Source organism: Coptis chinensis, chromosome 5 (genome assembly GCF_015680905.1).
Source record: "Coptis chinensis isolate HL-2020 chromosome 5, ASM1568090v1, whole genome shotgun sequence".
Lineage (NCBI taxonomy): Eukaryota > Viridiplantae > Streptophyta > Magnoliopsida > Ranunculales > Ranunculaceae > Coptis > Coptis chinensis.
The window spans coordinates 59,570,903-59,579,017 of record NC_141460.1 but is presented as its reverse complement, the minus strand read 5'-3'; the positions used below and the strand labels follow the sequence as shown (position 1 = coordinate 59,579,017).

General features: G+C 37.8%; 1 long non-coding RNA gene across 1 annotated transcript; it reads right to left on the bottom strand.

Annotated features, from left to right (window-relative positions):
- Positions 1-3,458: 3,458 nt before the first annotated feature.
- LOC147498164 (uncharacterized) lies at positions 3,459-7,578 on the bottom strand. Its single transcript, XR_015195378.1, has 3 exons — positions 7,347-7,578; positions 5,892-6,028; positions 3,459-5,635 (listed from the first exon to the last, which is right to left on the bottom strand). It is a non-coding gene; the product is annotated as an uncharacterized LOC147498164 (long non-coding RNA).
- Between the last annotated feature and the right edge of the window lie 537 nt (positions 7,579-8,115).

Here is an 8,115-nt window from a genome sequence, read left to right as displayed (position 1 = left end):
GAAGGTGATATATCCCGACTGCGTCCGTATCTTTGCGGGCGCTGGTGCGGCTGTGAAGAAAAGTTGTAAACTTCGTGAAGCGGCGATGCGCTTCTCTTTTCTCGCGAAGTTGAAACGGAATCATCCTGAAGTGTGATCATGTGGATGGTTCTGTCATACTCGCGACCTGTTGACGGCTGGCGGCGATCTTGATGGGAGCGGTCTCTTGAACGTCCTCTGCTATGAAAACAACCTTGGGCCCTCTGCTCGCTACGTCAGGGTGGGGATCTGCTTCGTATTCTGCGGGTATGTTGGTGTATTGCTTGATGTGTCCGGCTTCGACGAGATCCTGCAAGTAGTGCTTGAACCCCCAGCACACGTTGGTCTCATGACACTTAGCTCGGTGGAAAGCGCGCAAGGGGTATCGGGTCGGGGTGATCTGGCCGGGTCAGCCTTTATCTCGTGCTCGGTAGTAGGCGTACCGCTTGATCTTCTAGTATGTAGCTAGGAGATCTGGTGAGTATGGCGAATTCCCGGTCATTGCTTGGTTTGGGTTTGGAGGGCTGCCCTTGTTGTCGGGGTCGTTTTTTAGAGGATGATGCTACCTCGTAAACCTCTCATTCTTCTGTTTCTTCTTCTTCTTCTTCATCTTGGTTCTGATTTTTCAAACCTTCTTGTAACTTGATGTACCTATCGACACGAAGCGCATTCCGCCAACGTTCGGTTCGTTCTTTCGGAGGCGACACGGTGAGCCTTGTTGTTATGCGCGGCATTTGCGTTTGTGAAAGCCACCGTGGCGAATGACTCTTTGAGGCCACTCTCCATGTCTAACAGTTCGGTTTTGAACCGACTTAAGAAGGAGCGAAAGGTTTCCTCCTTGCCGAGTGTGAGCTGAAAGTGTGAATTGAGATCGCCCTTCTTACGTCTGTTATGGACGTATTGGCTTGCGAACAGGTCGGTGAGCTGTTCGAAGTTCTTTATCGAGTTTACCTCGAGGGAGAAGAACCAGTCAAGTGGGCCATCTTTTAGACTAGCGGGAAATACTCTGCAATGAAGGTGGTCGCACTCTGGTGCACTGTAGAGTGCTAGACTTTGAACATACCGAGCTATATCTTTGGCTCATATGTACGTCCATCGCATATTGGGAACCGGGTCGGACGAAATCTAGAGGAGAGGTCTTCTGCGGAGTAGCTCGGCCAACAAATGGAGATCTTGCGGTAGGTTTTCGAAGATCTTTTGCACTATCGAGGTGGAGTCTTTCTTTCTTGCATTTTTATCGAGCCTTTGGCTTAACTTCGTTGATCTGTTGGGTCGACGCGTTGATGACGTTGTCTTCGGCGGTGGCACCTAGTGGGTTCCGTGTATCCACTTGTGCTCGTCGTAGTGTGGCGTTTTCTGCCTCGAAATGAGCTATTTGCTTGTTTATCGTGGCCTAATTGTCCCGCTAGCATGTGGAGTTGAGCTTGAAGCTTGCCATGCTTCGTGGGCTTGAGAGTTTTGGTTCGATTTGTTTGGAAGTGGTTTGTTTTCTCGCGATCAAGACCACGACGGGCGCCAAATGTAAAGGTGCTTGTTTGGCTTTCCCTTACAAACAGTCAATGGGGGACTGGAATAGGTTGTAGGATGGACCGAGTTCGACTTGAGAGCGAACTGCCTACGTATCTTACTCTTGGTTTTGTGGGGGAGAGTAGAATCAGGTCTGGCGTAGTTCATAGGAGAGGTATTTATAGAGATTGAGAGTGTATCCTTGCTCACCACGTGTAAAGGATATGAGGGGTGGAGATTAGGATAGCACGTGAGAACTATCCTCATAGGTCTGCTGTAATGATGTGGAGTGGCAGTCTGTACAAGTAGCTTGCGACAGTGGCTAGTAGCTGACGGCCAAGATTTGTGCAAGTACACTTTTAGTCATGATTGCTTTTGGAAGGGGTATCTAAGTCACTTCCTAGCGTAGTTCGCGTGATACTGCGATCTGTCTTAACGTTCCACTGGCTCATGGATGCGACCTGGATCTATAGGTTGATGTGCCATTTCCACCGTGTTAGGCGCGTGCTGGATAGAGAATATCACTCCCCTACAGATAGCACGTGAGAACTATCCTCATAGGTCTGTTGTAATGATGTGGAGTGGCAGTTTGTACAAGTAGCTTGCGGCAGTGGCTAGTAGCTGACGGCCAAGATTTGTGCAAGTACACTTTTAGTCATGATTGCTTCTGGAAGGGGTATCTGAGTCACTTCCTAGCGTAGTTCGCGTGATACTGCGATCTGTCTGTAGCGTTCCACTAGCTCATGGATGCGACCTGGATCTATAGTTCGATGTACCATTTCCACCGTGTTAGGCGCGTGCTGGATAGAGAATATCACTCCCCTACAATTCAGTTAATTGGCCAAAAGCAATCTTGGTAGCTTTGTTACTAACGGTTATTTTGTTTTATACCAAATTCTAGAATACACAGGTTGTTTGTACCTGCACTATCACATCTGGGGCCTATATTATGCAAGAGGTGAGGGTGTATTGCATGGCAGAGTCTCTAATCAAAAGTGTATTGTACCTGCGCACCCATAAAAGGGTGTACTCTAGAATTGCTATTGTTTTATTTATGTCTAGAACAATAGAAATGAACGACTTTTTGAGACCTATTATTTAGGGACTAATTAATTTGGCAGTTTTGAGCTATTGTGAATCCCCTTAGTTTAGTTTGGGAGTTTTCCACTCGAAGTATTTCAGCCCATAGTACAAAATATCACGATATGGCAAAATATCGACTCTTGATTTATGGAGACCCCTAATTTATGGATATGTATCGAGGATATATCCCCTTCTGTGGGATATATTACATTAGGGCATATGCAAATATTGTAGATATATCAAAAAATATCAACAAATATCAACAGACTACGTGTGGGTATTTCTAACTGCAAATATCGTAGATATATCAATAAATATCCATATATCGCGCAAATATCCACAAATAATCTATATTTTCTTTAAATGTGATAATTACTTTTAATATTAACTACTCGTTTACTCTCTAATGCTAAAAAATACTAACTAATTTATTTGTATATATTTAGAATGGTTATAAAGTCATATTTTAAGTTTCGAATACAAATTCAAATATTTAAAAAGTCACACAAATTACTGCACTAATTGTAACGCCTCAGGATTAAAAGATTAAAGAAAGATTACAGGGTGTTAATAGTACTACATTCAATTTTAATTAATTAAAATCAACGATAAATTATCATTTTTTTTATAAAATCTAGTAGAATCTCTTCTGTATTTTCAATATTTAAAACACGTAAATCCTGTTATAACCTGAAAATCAAAACAATACAATTCTCATTGATCAATCTTTCCAAGATATGTATATATATACTCCACTACTCCACTTTAACAACAAAATAAATATTACATATATACAAGTTACATATCCACTTCCAAGATATTCAACAAATACATAAATAACATTACGTATCTACTTCCACAACAAAATATATGAAATAAAATAAAGAAAAGTTACACTACATAAAATAAAATATTTGATTTTACACAAAATGAAATTACAGTGCCTGAGATACAATAAAATATCCCACGAGCCCTCCTTGCAGAACCTCTGGTACTCATCTCTAGATTGTTACCGAGCCATCTTGAACTCGTAGTCATATTTGACTGAGTCTTATCCAGGAGGGTGTGCATACATGGCAGTTCTATAATGTTCTTGAGCTTTGTTTTTTTTTTCATTTCTTTTCTCAATCCCAGACTCAATTATTTGTTGGAACATGTCTCAAATTTCCATTCCACATTTCGAACATTTCTTAACATTTTTGCTCCCTCCGCCAAGATGTACTTTAAGTCTTGTAATGACACCTCTAGCTAAAATCTTATCACAGTATTTGCACTGTGTCCCATTTTTATTTTCAGGGATCCCACCCGATATCGAATCCCTTTGACATTTCTAACATTGTTTAATAATTTAATATATACATCAAAAAAATAATTAAATTTAATAATTCATATTTAAAAATACATGGATCAAGTACATAACCGTTTCGACGAATGCCAAAATAGTTAAATAACATTTACACTTAAAGAAACCAACAACTTAGATCATCTTAAAATGAATAAAGATAAGCTCCAAATAGTGGCACTATAAAATAAATGAAGTTCCAACCGCAATGATGGACAATGAACCTATAAGTCAAAATTGCTCAAAAACGAATTCTATTCTATCTTCGGGTCATCAAAAACCATCTTTTTAACCATACATGTCGTTCCAAATGAAAACCACTATCTAAAAGTAGGTTACAAACAACGTACAAAACGTCCAGGAATGATTGAAGAAGCTCTTAGTTCATTTCTAAAAATATCTCTCAAATTAGGTTCATGCACATAAAAATAGAACACAGTAGGTTTTTCAGCTAAGTTACCAATACAATAATTTTTCCTACAGTCATCCAAGTGACACCTCACTTGATTATTTGAAAACTATGATATATACACTCACTTTTTCATGTACAACCCGATGTCCCAATCTCAGCCTAACTAGAAGTAATTATAGCGCGAACTTGGTAACAATCCAAATTTTCAGCAAACGAAAATTCTGACGGGCTATCTTTGGGATAGCACAACGCTTTCCACAGATATCCAAAAGCATCGAACTTTTTTAAGTTAAAATGCTAACACACAGAACTTACTTCTTTATGTTTTACAAAAAAACTTGATCTCATTCTGAATAAGCGAAAACTTGGAATGAACACTGCACAGAAAATGATTTCTGACGCACTGTTTTTCTATCAACCCAACTTCACGGTGCCATATCTATCTCCACGGGCCTCGGAACGCATTGAGGCCAATTGGGTTAGAAAGTAGACTCATGGGTCTTACTTTTTCATGTTTTACCAAAAACCTATCTCTCCTTCTAACCATATCAAAACTGAGATCTAACATTGTGCAGAAACAGTTTTTCTGACTAGCAAAATTTCTGACGCGCGGTATTTTGGAGTGCATATCTTTTTCCACCCATATCCAAATTGAACAAGGCTTGCTGCGTTAGATAGATGACTCACTAAACTATCATCCAGAATTGGATTCAATCAGAAAGACCAAGATTCCACTTTGATATGAAATTTCAAATATCACTGCAGAACTGAAAACTGTTTTGATATGATCCACACTAAACTTAAAGTTACGTATCAAAGAAAAACTATCCGAAACTAACTTTTCATGCATCCCCATCTCACCATCCGACATCAAGTACCAACTACATAATGACAACCCATATAGTTCACACTTCACACAATAGACACCACCTTAGAAACAAGGTATCCACACCAAGAAAATGTTTGTAAAACAAATATGATAGAGCAAAGGATCGACATCATGGATTAACAAATTTAACTAACCTTGAATACCAAATTCAATAGTAACAATCAATCTTCATATTATTCAAATGCAAATTTTATTAAATATTGAATACTAATTAAACTCAAATTCTATTCAATCTTCCAATTGGTACTAAGAGATATTAAATAAGAATAATTTTAAAAGAAAAAAGAGAAAACTCACTTGATCGAATTTGGGTTTAAGAGGTGTGGGAGAGTGTAGAAGGAGAAGTGGAGAACACCCTTTTCAGCAATGAAATCCTCACGTTCGACTAATAAAAACTAGAACCAATAAAAAGAATTGTGTAAAAAGAACCAACTTTCCCATAATTCTATTCCAAAAAAACAAAAAATAACGTTATTGGACTCCTCTCTCTCTCTCTCTCTCTCTCTCTCTCTCCATATTATTCAAATGCAAATTTTATTAAATATTGAATACTAATTAAATTCAAATTCTATTCAATCTTCCAATTGGTACTAAGAGATATTAAATAAGAATAATTTTAAAAGAAAAATGAGAAAACTCACTTGATCGAATTTGGGTTTAAGAGGTGTGGGAGAGTGTAGAAGGAGAAGTGGAGAACACCCTTTTCAACAATGAAATCCTCGCGTTCGACTATTGTACTCCCACATCCAAATGTCCCAGTTCCAATCACACGAGAACCCTATAGACGACGAACGAACCGTAACTCATTTCACTAAATAAAGAGAACCTATTCATCAAAACTAGAACTAATAAAAAGAATTGTGTAAAAAGAACCAACTTTCCCATAATTCTATTCCATTACCCAATAAAACCATTCTTAAAAACAAAAAAGTAACGTTGCAGACTACACTATAAAAGAACAGAGACCTCACTCTCTCAGTAAAAGTTTTTGGGTAGTAAGGTGGTTGAAAGTTGTTGAACTTTTTTACGGGAACAAGTTGAAACGATGACGGGGTTCATCTACGAAAGAAACAAGCACCGTCCAAGAAGTATACGAGTACTCTGTGCAACCCATTGATCAGTTCGAAGTTTATGATATCCTCTTACTACTTTAACAATGCAATATAACTTATATGATTTATTTTCCACATGCAATTTTACTAGAACGAATATTTACACACTGGTTCCTTAACAATCTTAAACCATATTTGCGATATAAAAGACCTAGAGTATCATGTGTCTTTGGAACAGTTGAAAGTTATTACAGAAGATGCAGTTTAAGTAGATGACAAGCATAGCCGTGTTAGGTAAATCTCTCTAGGTTACATGGGGACACGCCATATTTTGAAAAAAATCCGTGTTGGATACGTATCCACGTGTCCGTGTCGGACACATACTGCATGTAATTTACCTCGAATTTTGATATTTTGCCGTGTCCGACAATTCGTATACGTGTCCGATACTGCGTGTCAATGTAACCTAGGTAAATCTTAATAGGAAGATTGCAGTTTTTGTATAGAGTTTAATGTTAATTTTATTATCTCCATTGAAGTGATTAGTAATGAATGTGCCATTCAGGGTCACATTCACTCCTACAGTCCTACAGTTGCACATTGTCACATGGCTTCCATTATTGGCCTTTGTATACATACAAAACTTTTGAGGAGTCTTCTTTCTCGCTACCAGGTATGCTGCCTATTTGATTTCTTTTATCTTTATCGTTGAACATAATTTAGTTTAAATTGCTTCAAGGCAGTCCCTAGGCTTATTGCTGCACTACTAAAGAACAGAGATGGTAAATATATCTGTAATGAGTTTGGGACTGATCTGTTTTTGTTTTTGTTTTTTTTTTGTAAGATTAGGTAATTGATAACGCATAATTCTATTCCACTACCCAATGATTATTATGATGAGTGGAGAAAAGGGTTTGAAGGAAAGTCCTTATACTTCTAGTCCACTACACTATACAAAACATAAAAAACAAAATTAAAAACTACCCAATGCTTATAATGATGTAAGAAGAAGAGAGGCTGATTAAAAAGTTATAAAAAACAAACCTGATGGTGATCAATCTTAGTAGCAGTGTTATTCCAAGTAAGAACAGTATATTCAGGAGTTAAACCAGCTTACCAGCTAAAGTAACGAGATTTTTAGTCTTGGGAACATAAACAGGTTGTTTATAAACATTTGTTGGTTTGCAATTATTTTGGCAAGCTGGTGTGGGAGAGGGGAGAATAGGAGAACACCTTTTTTTCTAGCCTTCAGAGAAAACTCGTTTATTCATCCCCACCGATTATATCCGAAAATATCGTGAATTAAAACAAAAACTTGTTATATCGTCAAAATATCGCGATATATCTATAAATATCGCCGATATTTACACTGGTATTTATCTAAATGAATATCGTGATATTTATAATTTTATATACCCATCTCTGATTTTTCGATATTTATCGCGATATTTTGTACTATTTTTCAGCCCTTAGTTAGTAAGCTCGAATAGCTCCCGATTTCTGCGCGTACTACAGCAGTACAGCGAGGAAAGGTTTGTTTTTGTGGTACTCTATTGAACCACAGATCCTACAAATCGCCACTGCAATACAAAAGTTACTAATGAAACTTTCAAACATAACCTCGTTGCTGAAACAGAAAAGCAGACAAATAAAACCGCACTTGGATCCCAAGGATAGAAATTTCAAAATGGTTGTCCTCTTCAACTTAACCTGTGGGTCTGAGTACTTCATTTAGTTCATTCTGAGTAAGATCATATATCGTCAAGGGAAAAAAAAAATGTAACAGGGTCAACCTAACATATACCAGAAACCC